Source organism: Lepisosteus oculatus, chromosome 26 (genome assembly GCF_040954835.1).
Source record: "Lepisosteus oculatus isolate fLepOcu1 chromosome 26, fLepOcu1.hap2, whole genome shotgun sequence".
NCBI classification, from domain to species: Eukaryota; Metazoa; Chordata; class Actinopteri; order Semionotiformes; family Lepisosteidae; genus Lepisosteus; species Lepisosteus oculatus.
Window position 1 is genome coordinate 8,043,303 of NC_090721.1, and position 12,351 is coordinate 8,055,653.

The following is a 12,351-nucleotide window of genomic DNA, read 5'->3' on the forward strand; positions in this document are numbered from 1 at the left end:
CATTTTGGTTCAGGAGGAGTTTGGAGTTTATTTGAAATGCCTACAATTTGTATTAAAAATGCTTTCGCAATGCATGGCTTTTTAGTTATAACCTCAATACCTGCGTAGTAACTAGCAAGTTAGACTTGCTTTAGATTCTAATGTTGTTCAATAACCTATTATATTATTTTAATACATTATTTCTGATTTATTTCACGCCACAAAGTTTCTGTCCAGAGAGACTGGCCTTTGACAAATAGGTACTCACGATTATGCAAAAATGAGTAAGATATTATTGTATTTTATTCATATTGTAATAATGTTGTTTTCTACGGAGTGTTAATGTAATGTTACCGCTTCATGCGTGCATTGTTTGTAAAGGTGTTGTAAAACATAAGGAGCTGATGATAGCATTCTTTTCTCATGGCGAATGTCATGTGTTGCGTGAGGAGATTACGTACCTCATACTCAAGTAGTGGTTCAGGTGTGGTAAAATGCTGGGTTACTGGACAAAGAAATTCGGAGGGAATTGTGTGAGGTTATTGTGAACATGAAGTGATATTTTAAAGACAGACTCCTATATTAACCAGAACTATAAAATGCATTATATGTATGTTATACACACACATAGCTTATGTGTTTACATTCTCCTAGTTTAACTTCTACCGGTGCAGTGATCATTATAGTTTTACTGCAGAAACTGACGCCCGTTGTCAAAGATGGTTCTCACTCGTTATGAGAGTATGGTTTAAGAACATGTTCTGCATTGTTTCCATGTATTCATTGAAACTACATAATATTTATTAGAACGAAAATGGTTCTCTGTAATTAATTAAACATAACTAGACGCTTGTGGGATTGTAGACTACTTTATTGCGTTTGAGAGCACAGTGTAAAGTTTTCAGTGTGATACATGCAAGTTCTCGTGGTAGAAATAGGGTTCAATATATATATATAGTTAATGGTCTTTAAAAATAGCAGAGAGAATTATGGAATTATTTCTTATCAGCTGTTTACTGTGGGTTTTTAATGTGTTTAGGTGTGAATCTAGGTTAATTAAGCTAAGGTTTTGTAACCAAGATAACGATTTGTAGCTGTTTAATTTCTTGCAAAGGGTGTATGGAGTTAAACTTGAGCTTAAAGAAAAAACGCGATTCTTTAAAAGCGTAAAAATAAATCAACTGTCGAACAAAATTTCAATTCAAGCGTGAAATTGGGAGACTTCGAGTACTCGGAACGAACGCATAGTTTTCCTCTTTAAATCTGTGCGATGTTTTATGAAACAAGATTAGCGCCACATGTTAATTGTTAATGATTTCGGATGTATACGCTGAGGGAGATAATTATATACACATAGTTCTTGTAATTATGTTCGATTTATTTGTTCTATATATCCCGGATCTACACTTTATCTAAATGGGCACGACGTTAAGTCAAGTTTTGTGGTATTATGAGAGAGCTTGGTTCACTTTACAAAGCAGACATGCCCGCAGTTTTTCCCCCCCGATTCAATGCTACTGTTTTATGAAAGCAGTATTATGTAACAGATTTATTTTTGTTGTAGAAAAGGAAACGATTATTTTGAGATTACTGTACAGGATAGCAAATCATAAAAAATATTATTGGGTCTAAAAAAATATTGGTCAGAATATCTCTGGTTATTCCATAGCTATGTTAATGAGATCTTATCCTTCATATTATGCAAACATAATATGACAAAAATTTGTGACCAGTATCTTTTGCGTCGTCATTAGAAATATACGTGCTTTGTGTTTATGCGGGGGTACTGGGACGCTCTATATTATACATTTACTTCGATGCGTTTTTAAATCCTAACGGTCCCTGGTTTGTTCTTTGTAAATCAACTACCTGCAGTCTCTTTTTGAGGAGGCAGAGTTCGTTTCAAACTTTACCCCCGAAAAGTTCATCCTGAAAATAAGTGAGAAAAAGTAGCGCGGGTGCAGAGCGACCTCTTCAATGAGACTCGCAGTTTCGTCCTAAAATAACCGAGCGCTTGTGACGCTTAGTTATACGCGAATCATAATTATCATTGTTATTATTGTTTTGTGCCTCGGTTTGCGCCGTTTTCTTTCTCTTTCTCCTTTCTTCATGTCTTTGCATCTATTTGAATCACCTCTCCTGCTATATTTAGCCCATAGACTTAGGCCTTGGCGCCAGGCCGTTGAAGACCTGTCAAAGTCCGTCATATTTCCCCCTGTCACACGGATATCCCCTCCCTCCCTCCCTCCCTCTTCACCCCCTTTCTCTGTCGCTCTCCCTTTATTTATTTTCCTCCGCCGTGCACCCCGTGCCCCCATATTTGTATTCCTCTATCTTGTCCTTTGTCTCAGCATAAAGTTATCTGACGAGCCCCGGAGCCGTGATTTAGCGGCTGTGCGTGTCTGCGTGTCTGCGCAATTTGCCCTTCTTCATGCCCCCGTTTGTCTCGTTGACCCGAGCCAGCAGGGCTGCCGGTGCCCTGTCCTCTTCACTTGGATAGATTGCGAGAGATTGATGAAAAATAACAATTCTCCCAAGCAGCACTGGTAGATGAAACGGCCAATGCTGCCCCCCCCTGTCTCCCGGCTCAGAGCGCTGCCGTCAGTCTCGCACAGCCCGGCACCACCACAGTCCTCACCGCGCCCCTCGCCCCCTCTCTCTCTCTGTCACCTTCGCTCTCACCCCGAAGCAGCCACACAAAATACCTTTACTACATTACAGAAAAAAATCGAAAGCAATTCATCTTTTTTTTGTATTTTACCTGCACGCATTTTAAGCACTACCGATAGTGAATAGTAGTTATTGAAATAATTCCTCCTGAGAAAGTGCCTCGTCCGGTAAGTTCGTTCTTTAAAGTCTTTTTTTTCCCCCTCACTCTCTTTAGAAGTTTACAAACAATTTTGATTAATTATATATTGGCATATTTACATGTTTTTATGAGATGCTGTGTGGATTTACAATTGCTATAACATTTTTTAAAGCACAACTCAGTAGATTGAGTTACTTTGTTTATAGATTTATATCTGCACACATTTTGGGTTTATTCATTTCCTGCTGTTTTGACAATTCAGTAAACTAAACCTAACATGTGTCTTTGATTCACCTGATTAACTGTAACTAGCTTACAATAAATAAATAATGCTTAGGCGAATATACGTTTCTACAAGAAATACTGTTGAACTCAATTATCTTTTTAACGGCTTATACTCAAAATGATCAACTCTCCTTGAGAACAGTTTTGAAGAATAATAATTTGTTATTCTTAAAACTCGGTTTCTTTGTATGTGACAGAGCGGAGATGTGAGAAGTCAATCGCGCAGCGCGGTTAGGAATTGTACAGGTGACCTGTGTGCCTGCAGCTCAATGGCAGGAGGATGGCATCGCACACCTGTGGGTCTGCGAGGTTTTCAGCTGCCCCGGCAGGTGAGGAGGCGCTGCGTGTCACATCCACGGGCACCGCTTCAGAGCGCTGGCGTGGACGGCGCCCACTGAACTCTTGTGTTGAAAGCGCATCCTGGTTCATCACCATGTTTTAAACGACCAAAAAGTATAATTGTTGTTTATGTTGTGAATTAAAACTTCTTGAAATAATAATAATAATAATAAATGTAGTAGTCGTTCTCATTGTGGCCTCCGTACTGTAATATGCCCGTTGTTGCAAGATCACTCAGTTCTCTTCCTAAGCCTGTGCGCTCTGATACTGATACGCACAGCGGCAGTCTGGTGGGCACGAACTGCAGGCAGTGTGTCACGGCATTCATTAATTTATAACGCTCTTTCGCACAGGTACCATCACAGTTGTTTTTCGTCGTATCAAAGACACGTTTTGAATCAGATGTAAGGTAGCTGCCTTTTGATGGCGAGCTGTTAATTCTCATTAGCGCGGAGGAACAGGGCATTTCCAGCTGAGAGTGCCGTTCTACTTTCCTCTCCGGGCTCAGGTGGGGGCGCTAAGACATCCCTGGGGAATTTAGGAGAAATTAAATCCCAGGTCTTCATGAGCGCTTGTCGGGGGTGTACAGGCACGTACAGATATGGATTGAACTGAAGTCTCCCGGCCCTTCAAACATTGACCAGCTTCTGGGAAGGAGCCATTTCCTTCCGAATTAGTTCATTTTACTCCAGGAAGAACAGTTGAGATCCAGTCAAAAGTATGCAAATATCAGCATCTAATAGCAAATTATATTTGTGTGTTCAAACGTAATTAAAGACACTTGACATTTACAAGTAGTAGTTTATAGTTTTATTTTACGTGATTTCTAGATATAATGTTTGTGGGGTTTTTTTATATCTGAAAGATTTTTACTGCAGGTTTGAGTTTTGATCGTTTGTCCCTTTACATAGGACATTGCATTTACTTTTGTGTAAATGAAACTAAAACACAACATTTAAAAATACTCAAGAAATCTTTGATAAAGATGTAAATCTTTATTTCATGCGCAATGAGATTGTCTTGGAAAAGTGACACAATCTTGTTTTTTACTGTACTGATTGTAGATGCCATAATAGCGCATACAAATGTGTTTTATAATAGTGTTAATTTTGGATAGAAATGGCAAACGCTTTTTTAACTGATTGAAAAATGCAGGGTTATTGGCATTCCTTCGAATACGAGAGCGATGTCCCTGGCATTACTGATGACAGAAATGTTTGAAATAAACTGCTAAATTTTTATTCACGGTGATGAATTCTAATTAAAGTAACAGATGAAGTCATGAAAATATATTTTCTAATTTCCAAAACACCTGCCCACATCTTTAATGAAGATTATTCGTTCACTATCCAAACCTGCGTTGCTAACTTCAGGCAAACGTGCGCAGTCTCGTTTTTATTATTTAGATTTACGGCTTGTGACATTCGTGTTAAATGTCTTGTTTTCAAAATGTTTATGTGCATCAGTAGCCTTACGCCTCGTCTCCTCGCTTTCACCATCTATCGGACCCCTAATGTGAAACGAGTTGATCAGTTTTTTTATTCCGTGTTACCTGTATCATTTCTGAGCCTGTATTCGTCTCCAATCACCGAGTCCCCTCCAGCGGATTTCTTTTAGAAAGGTACCCTGTTACTATAGTGTCACGTAGTTTTTCGATATTTTCTGCCCGTGTTGTAGCTGTCAAAAGCAATTATCCCAGGTCGGGGATGGAGCTGGGTTTGAGTTTTTGTGCACTCCTACAACTTTCTTGCTCGCTTTTCCTCCTCCCCGACTTTGATCAGCGAGGCCTGGCCTGTTTTCATTCGGTTCAGCGATGCAGCAGGTGGGTTGCTTTTTCAATTACAAGCCCCTGTATGACCCTGGCTCTTAACATTAACCCCTTCACTGCCGGCGCTGGCGGGCGAGATGCAGGGGCGTGTGACCCGGTTGGGAAGCCCCGTTCCGACCCGAACCGCAGCCTGTTGCAGGGGTCCACAGGCTTTGCTACAGCGCGGGGCTGCGCTTACACACCCTAAGAAATCCCAAAGAGTCAGTCTTCAAAAGACTCATTTTGTGCACTGCAAGGAATTGTGGTAAAAACGCTGTTGTTTTGAGCGTTATTTGAACGATATTTAACGCGACGACTAGTGCTTCAGCTTTACAGTGATCTCCATTAAAAACGGGCCTATTGTAAAGTTAGAGCGTTTGATTTTTTTATAAGGTATTGTCTTAACTACGTTACAAATTCTAATGCGGCGATATTACAGATATTACTGACAGGAGCCTTCTGTTATGAGATGAGTGGCAGACACATATCATCGATAGAGTGGAGGAACGGCGGCAGATCCACGCTAAATTTGAGTTTGTGTGTAACCCGTAAGCTTTATGAAAAAGTATTTGCAAGACAACACACCACACTTCTGTTTACTGTATTTTAGGGATTTGTTAGAGATATTTTACGTTAACAATTGTGTTAAACTAAAATGTCGTCAGTATTAAGTACCATGATTGTATTTTAATATTCGAATTTCGCGAGAGACTCTCGGCTACGGTGCACAGACACTCATGTACACACATAGTAACTTTTATCCATGTTAGTATTTATGTGTAGTCAGCTAAAATAGAAAATGATGGACACTTATAAAAATGAATTAAAACCTATCAACCCCTTCCATTTTTTTGGCCTGTGTACTTTTTCTCCAACATTTTAAAATTCGTTAGTTTTCCTGAAAGATGCTTTTGAAAGTTCGAGTTATTCTTTTAAAACTGATCCATATCAGCGTTTCGGTCAATTACAATTAAATTAACCCTCATTTGATAACTTTGCAATCACAGATATCCTTTAGGAAACCATAAAGCCTATTTTCTAAAGAACTTTGCATAGTTAAGACTATGTAATGTATGCGTTCAAATCCCGATAATGAATAGGTAACTCAACCCCTAGCGAATGAAGTCTAATGATTTCAGTCATTTTCATATTTCTTCCTATTTCCGGACACTAATACAGTTATGATTTATGTTCATCGGGTTTATACTTTAAATGGCCGAGTACCAAACCGGAGGACTGTGATCTGTATCGCTCTGTCCTGCTTGGAAGAGAGAAAAAACAAGTTAACATTTTACTACCTCCCAAAGAGCAATAAATCACAGCAAAGGAGCTACAGCTCTCAGTCTACCGCCTGTTTCATTGATCTGGGGCTCTGGATACGCGATACGAAGAACAAACGACACGAACCGGCACACCTGAATTAACAGGAAGATCCTGGAGCTATAGATGTTTATTTTTGCCTTTTTCTAAGATTATGAAAAAATGCTCTATAAGAGCTTCCGCTGGCTTAGTCCACACAGTGGTAAAATTGCTGTGCATCACCTCTCTTTTTGTCTTGTTTGTGTTTTAGCAGTCCTTTTATTGACATGGTCTTACACAGTATCTCGTTGGTTGTGTGCTGCTTGGGAGCTACAGTTGGAAATAAGCTTTTTAGCTAAAACCTTTCAGTTTAACTGAAACTCAACTTTAATTTCTGTGGACGTGAAAAATATGACCCAGATTTTATACTGGAACAGTAACATCAGTCTTTAATTGTGAGCTGCAAGGTTCCACCACTTGTACTGTGGCGCCGAACCCCGTAATCTGGTCAAAATACTTTTTTGTGTGTGTGCAAATCTACAGAGGTCTGATCAATGACATCGATTATCAGTGGTACAGCAAGGTCTGTATAAAGTGAAGACTCCGCTCAAAAACCTCTCATTTTGAGACCTTTTAAGGTAAACGCCATCTCAAAGCGCTTTTAAATATTATAGCAGCGCATGGTTACACATTATTAATGCAAACAAGCATTCAGGTTTTTCTTAACCCTCTTCCAAGTATACTAACAGCGATTAATGCCTTATCTTATTGTTTTCACTCTCTTGGTAAGTTTTTTCTTGGAGTGATTTTGAAAAGTGGTTCAGAAACAGTGGTGCCGAGTTACATCAATCTTAGAATCGCAGTTATTTTATATTAAGAGTCATTATGCAAGTTGATCAGAAGTATGAGGATCGTGGCTAAAAATATTATTTTCTTTTCTTTATAGTAGGGCAGTTAGTAGAAGTAACCCCTGTGCCACAGTTAAGAAAATAATACCTTCATGCAACATTATACAGTGATGTTGGGCTGCTCCGGAAACATTTAGCAGCATTTTTATTTTGTCTCGTGTTGCAGTTAATATGGAATTAGGTACGGAAAGGTCTGGTAGAGTCGTGTTAAATTGTATTAATGTTCTAAAACAAAATAAAACAAACTTCAGTGCAAATTTATTCGTAAGTATCAGTTTTCCGGTTTTAAGGCGTGAGAGTTAAAAAGACCTTCTCTTGCGCTAAGTAGGTTGTATTGACCCTTATAAGGACGAGGGTTAAATGCTGTTTGTTCAAGGCTGTTTGAAACCTTTGGCATTTTCAATAACAGTATACTGGCAGGACGACAAAATTTGTCAAGGAGCCAGGAAAAAGCTGTCCTGAAGAACGGCACAAACAAAAACACTTCATTGCAGCCTGAGAGCTCCATTTTCCTCCCAGGCTTTCTTTAAAAACTGGGTTTATTAGAATATTTTCTATTCATAAAATTACATACGGGAACCCATTAAGCGAATTTCTGGCGAACGTTTCTAAAATGTGTTACAATATTTTGCGAACTTCGAAGATCTTGCCGTCTTGCTTTGAAACAAAAAAAGTAAACTCTTAAATGCTGGGTGATTTGCAATATATCGGCATCTTTTCTCTTGTAGAAAGTAAGTACCACCCCCCCTCTGCTCTCCGGGAAGGGCAGTCGAAGCAGTACAGTGCAGATAGACGGGTATTGCGAGTCACTCGGAAGGGGGCTTCACAGTGGTCGTCCTGGTCTGGTGGAGCAGTAGGAGCTGTAGGGTCACTCAGCGCCTCCACACTGCAGGCCCGGGGTTTGGGGAGTTTGTGTCACGGCATATTAACCTGTAAAATATGATGCCTCGGACTGTTGCCTGATGGTCAGGTTTGCGTTCATGACTAGTTACTCCTTTGAACGCGAAGACAGATTAAACAACATTGTTGCGATAAGATAACAGGAACCACGGCTAAATAAAAGGGGACCAAAAACAAACTTGTCAGAAAAATGTTCAAACACAATTTTCGAAATGTAATTACTTCACAAACAACAAACAGAACCAACAGAGGAGTGGAAAACTGGGTGATGTCAGGTAGATCGGTTTCGCCGGGTTAGTTCAGTGAAGAGCTTTCAAGCACTGGCCACCTGTCTTTGACGGTCTCTGTAAAGCATTTTGTATCGAGTGTAAAAAACGCAAACAAATTCAACAGACTTCGTTTTTTCTCATTAGTTCAGTCTAATTCGTTGGCAACTGTTAGGACACCATTTATACATTACAGAAATAATCATCCTCGTGTTTCATAATGGTGCACTATAGCGGTCATATATATATACACACGCATGGATTCTTGGGGTCACCAGAACACGTGTAACAGTCGCAGAGCAGGAATCGGGGTTCCGGTTGTGCCTCCGGAAGCCGGCGGTCCGAGTTTCCTGTTTGCCCGTGACCGGTCCGGGCGCGACGCGACAGTGACACCGAGCCCACATGGGGTTCGCACCCCGAGAAAGAGAGCTGTCTTGCTTAACCATCTTTATACTCTAAACAAACCCCGTTTAATCGATTACACAAACACACAATGTGCATCACATAAATATTGCACGCTCTTGACTAATTGTAAGTAAGCAACGCTGTTTTTTCGCCTGGTCTTAAAAAGCCTTCCTTTCCAAGTCATGGAACAAAACAACCCTAGCTGCAGAGGCAGGTGTTGAAGAAGCGAAGTCTGAAGCCCTGGATTCGGGACATGTATTTCACATCACCGATTAAACACCGCTTAGTGTCCTTCCTTTGAAGTAATACAATTAGCCGCTGGGTTTAAGTGGTAGAATAGGCTACTTTATTTTTCTCGGGGACAAAGGGACCTGAACTTTGATAAGGACGAATTACTAAAGACGATGAACTTAGATGCAGAGCTGTCCACTCAATTCCTGACCGGGTCCAGATGACGTAATGTTGGTAGCTCCTTTATTATGTGGTCTACAAATAAGAATTAGAGGAACTTTTAAGATATGTCACATGGCAACATACGAAGATGAAATTTAATTTTCAGTAGGACATGTAATGGGAACATTAAATTTTATTGTTTAAAACCCTTTTTTCGCAATAATAATGTAATGCAAGTAGGTCAAACATTTTGAATGAATTCGAGCATTTACTGTATACGGAAATATTTTGATATCCGTTTAAGATAATTTTTTAGAGCACAACTCATGGTACACCTTTAAATTGGTCTAAGCTTGCTAAATGTTATAAATATATATTAATACTGTGACTTTAAAAAATATATTAAGACGCGTTGCTGTTTCAAAGCCTGAGAATCACAGTAGATAACGTTTCTTGGCGCGACAAAGTCAACAAGAACTAGACTTTGCAAGTCCTATCTTCTGTTGCTTTCGCTCCTTCCTCTACCCTTTATTTAAGAGTTTTATTCATTTGTAAGTTATTTCTGTGTATGTGGGGATGTTAATTCAATCTTGTAGTATTACCGTGCTGCTGATTATAACCTCGTCGTACAATGTTTACAGGGCACTGGCGATTGAAAAATATATTAGACATTTATCATGAGGTGTAGTTTATTTTGGAATAAAGGTTAACATATCATAGCAAGAATGAACCAATGACTTGAAATTGTGAGAAACTAGTATCACTACTAATACTTCACATACTTTAAAAATCTCACTTTATTTTCTTTATTTTTCGCCACGTTCCAGTGATTACTTGTTTTAAACAGATTTAGCAGATAGGCTGAGGTTGAATGTAGCGACCTTCTCTTGTAATCGTACAAAAACGTCTTGTTTTAGTCTGCTTTTCGCAAAACAAAATGGCAAAGGTGTGTAATCCCGATTTCGACGAATTGGTGTAAGTGAACTCCTTGCACGAATCGCGCGTGATTCACACGCGTTATGCACGATTTTTCATTTCACAGTGCGTGTTATACAAACATATATTAAGTATTAAAAAACGGAAAGCTAATAACTTGTTCCTGGTGCTACATGAACGTTTATTGCTTGGCTTTAAAACGCTTTAAAGGAGCAGCCAGGTGACGTGTGTACACTATCTTTGTATTTAAGACAACACTCCTGGACTCGCTTGGCCTAAACCTGTAACGGAGCAGCTGGGACAGTGATTGGGAATAGCTAACCACTCTCTGGAGTCCGCACACAGACCTAGTAACCCAAGCATCTTGTCCAGCCCTTCTCGCAAAACAGAAACCCGCGTTTAAAAAAAAACAAAACATTGCCAATCAAACTTGAGATTAAATAATTTGGGAACTAGCCCAGAGCTCAGAAAATGGAAAAAGTGAAATGAAATACCCAGTGACATTTTTTTTACAGTAAACGTCCCTTTTGAAAATGTCATTTATTCGATTGTATTTATTCAAATAGTTGTAGTTTCTGCGGTCGTCGGTTTTAAGAATCCTGAACAATGAATGTGAATCTGATGCGTGAAAGTGAGCCGTGGTGAATCTGCCAGAACTAACTGTGCCAGCCGTATATTCCTAGGGAGGTCTCATGATGGAGTGGTGAAAATGGACGAAATGATCATTCTTTTTTTGTTTTGTTTTGTTTTAAACCGATGTGAACAATCGTGTGAAACGGACACCATTTATTTCCAAATCTTTTAAGCGGTGTACCTGAACTACAGACTGAAAAGTTCACCTGCAAAGTTCCGGAGTAAAAGGCGGCGGGTGAGAGTTTGGCTTGTACGGGCTTCACTTTACTCGGCTCACGACTGTCAGTTTCATTTTCGCCCAGTAGACCGAGACACCTGTCTGTCATCCCGCGAAGTGACCGGCAGTCCGCCGAGCTCTTCTCTATGGGACAGCTCGGGGGAAACTGTAATCCCGACCGGCAGAGGAGTGACAGCAACTTTCTTGAGAAGAGAAATTGCCATGAACAGTGTAAACAGTGTAGAGTGTCACTGTTGCCCATCTCAACAGAACGATTAAGGCGTAGGGCTTATTTAAAGAAAGGTGGTACTGATTTAACAACGAGTTAGGTAGGACACACCAAGGCGGAAGAGGCACAGGGAATTATTTTTTTTTACAGTACTATGAGGGAAATCCGGCTTCTCTTAATAATTGATAAAACGGAAATGTAGTACTTCAATACCTGGTAACACAGTAGACCCGAGGCTCTGCCACCTTACCTCCCTCCTTCTCGTGTGTCTGCGTGCTCCTAAAGGGAGACTGCTAATTAAAAAAAAGAACTTTCCAAAATGTGTTTTAGCACCGATGCTGCCGTATATCAGCACCGAGACAGGGAGTGGGGTCGCCGGGGGAAGCGCTGAGGAGTTTGTGCGCAGAGAGGCGCCCGCACACACCCGTACAGGCCCGCCGAGCTGAGCCTTCAGCCTGCGGGCGCAAACGGACACCGGGGCGGCTGGAACACTTATTTTCCAAGCGGTGGAAGCTGAGCTGCCCGGGGAGCAGGCTAGCATGTGTATGCAGCCGTCCTCCTGGTGCTGTCTGGGAGAGGAGGGGCGTGTGGAAGACAGGAGCCGAGGCATTTGCACTTGTCGCGGTCTAGTCCCGCTTGATGCGGGCGGGGTCCTGCGACCTGCCGTGCGCGGAGGTGTCGTGGAGCGCAGGTGCAGCACGGAGATGTCATGAAGGCCGAGAGCGGAGGGATGCGCTGTCGTGTGTGTGTGTACGCGACAGGAAGGCACCCCCATGTCCCATAAGAAAACATACAATAAAATCCTTAGAAACAAGTAGGGATCAAAACCGTTTTCGGCAAGGAGGGAAAGAGGCCAGAGACCTCGGCCTTGCCGCTGGTGGGGTGCCAGCCCCCCTTCTTCAGCTTTAAACACAGCCGTGGGAGTCACACAAGGACAAGATGAAGA

The 12,351-nt window shown here is 40.9% G+C and overlaps 1 protein-coding gene across 7 annotated transcripts in view; it reads left to right on the forward strand.

Moving 5' to 3' along the window:
• brip1 (BRCA1 interacting helicase 1) overlaps positions 1–12,351 on the forward strand; it is a 173,471-nt gene that overhangs the window by 141,401 nt on the left and 19,719 nt on the right. The gene's annotated exons all lie outside the window — the stretch shown is intronic.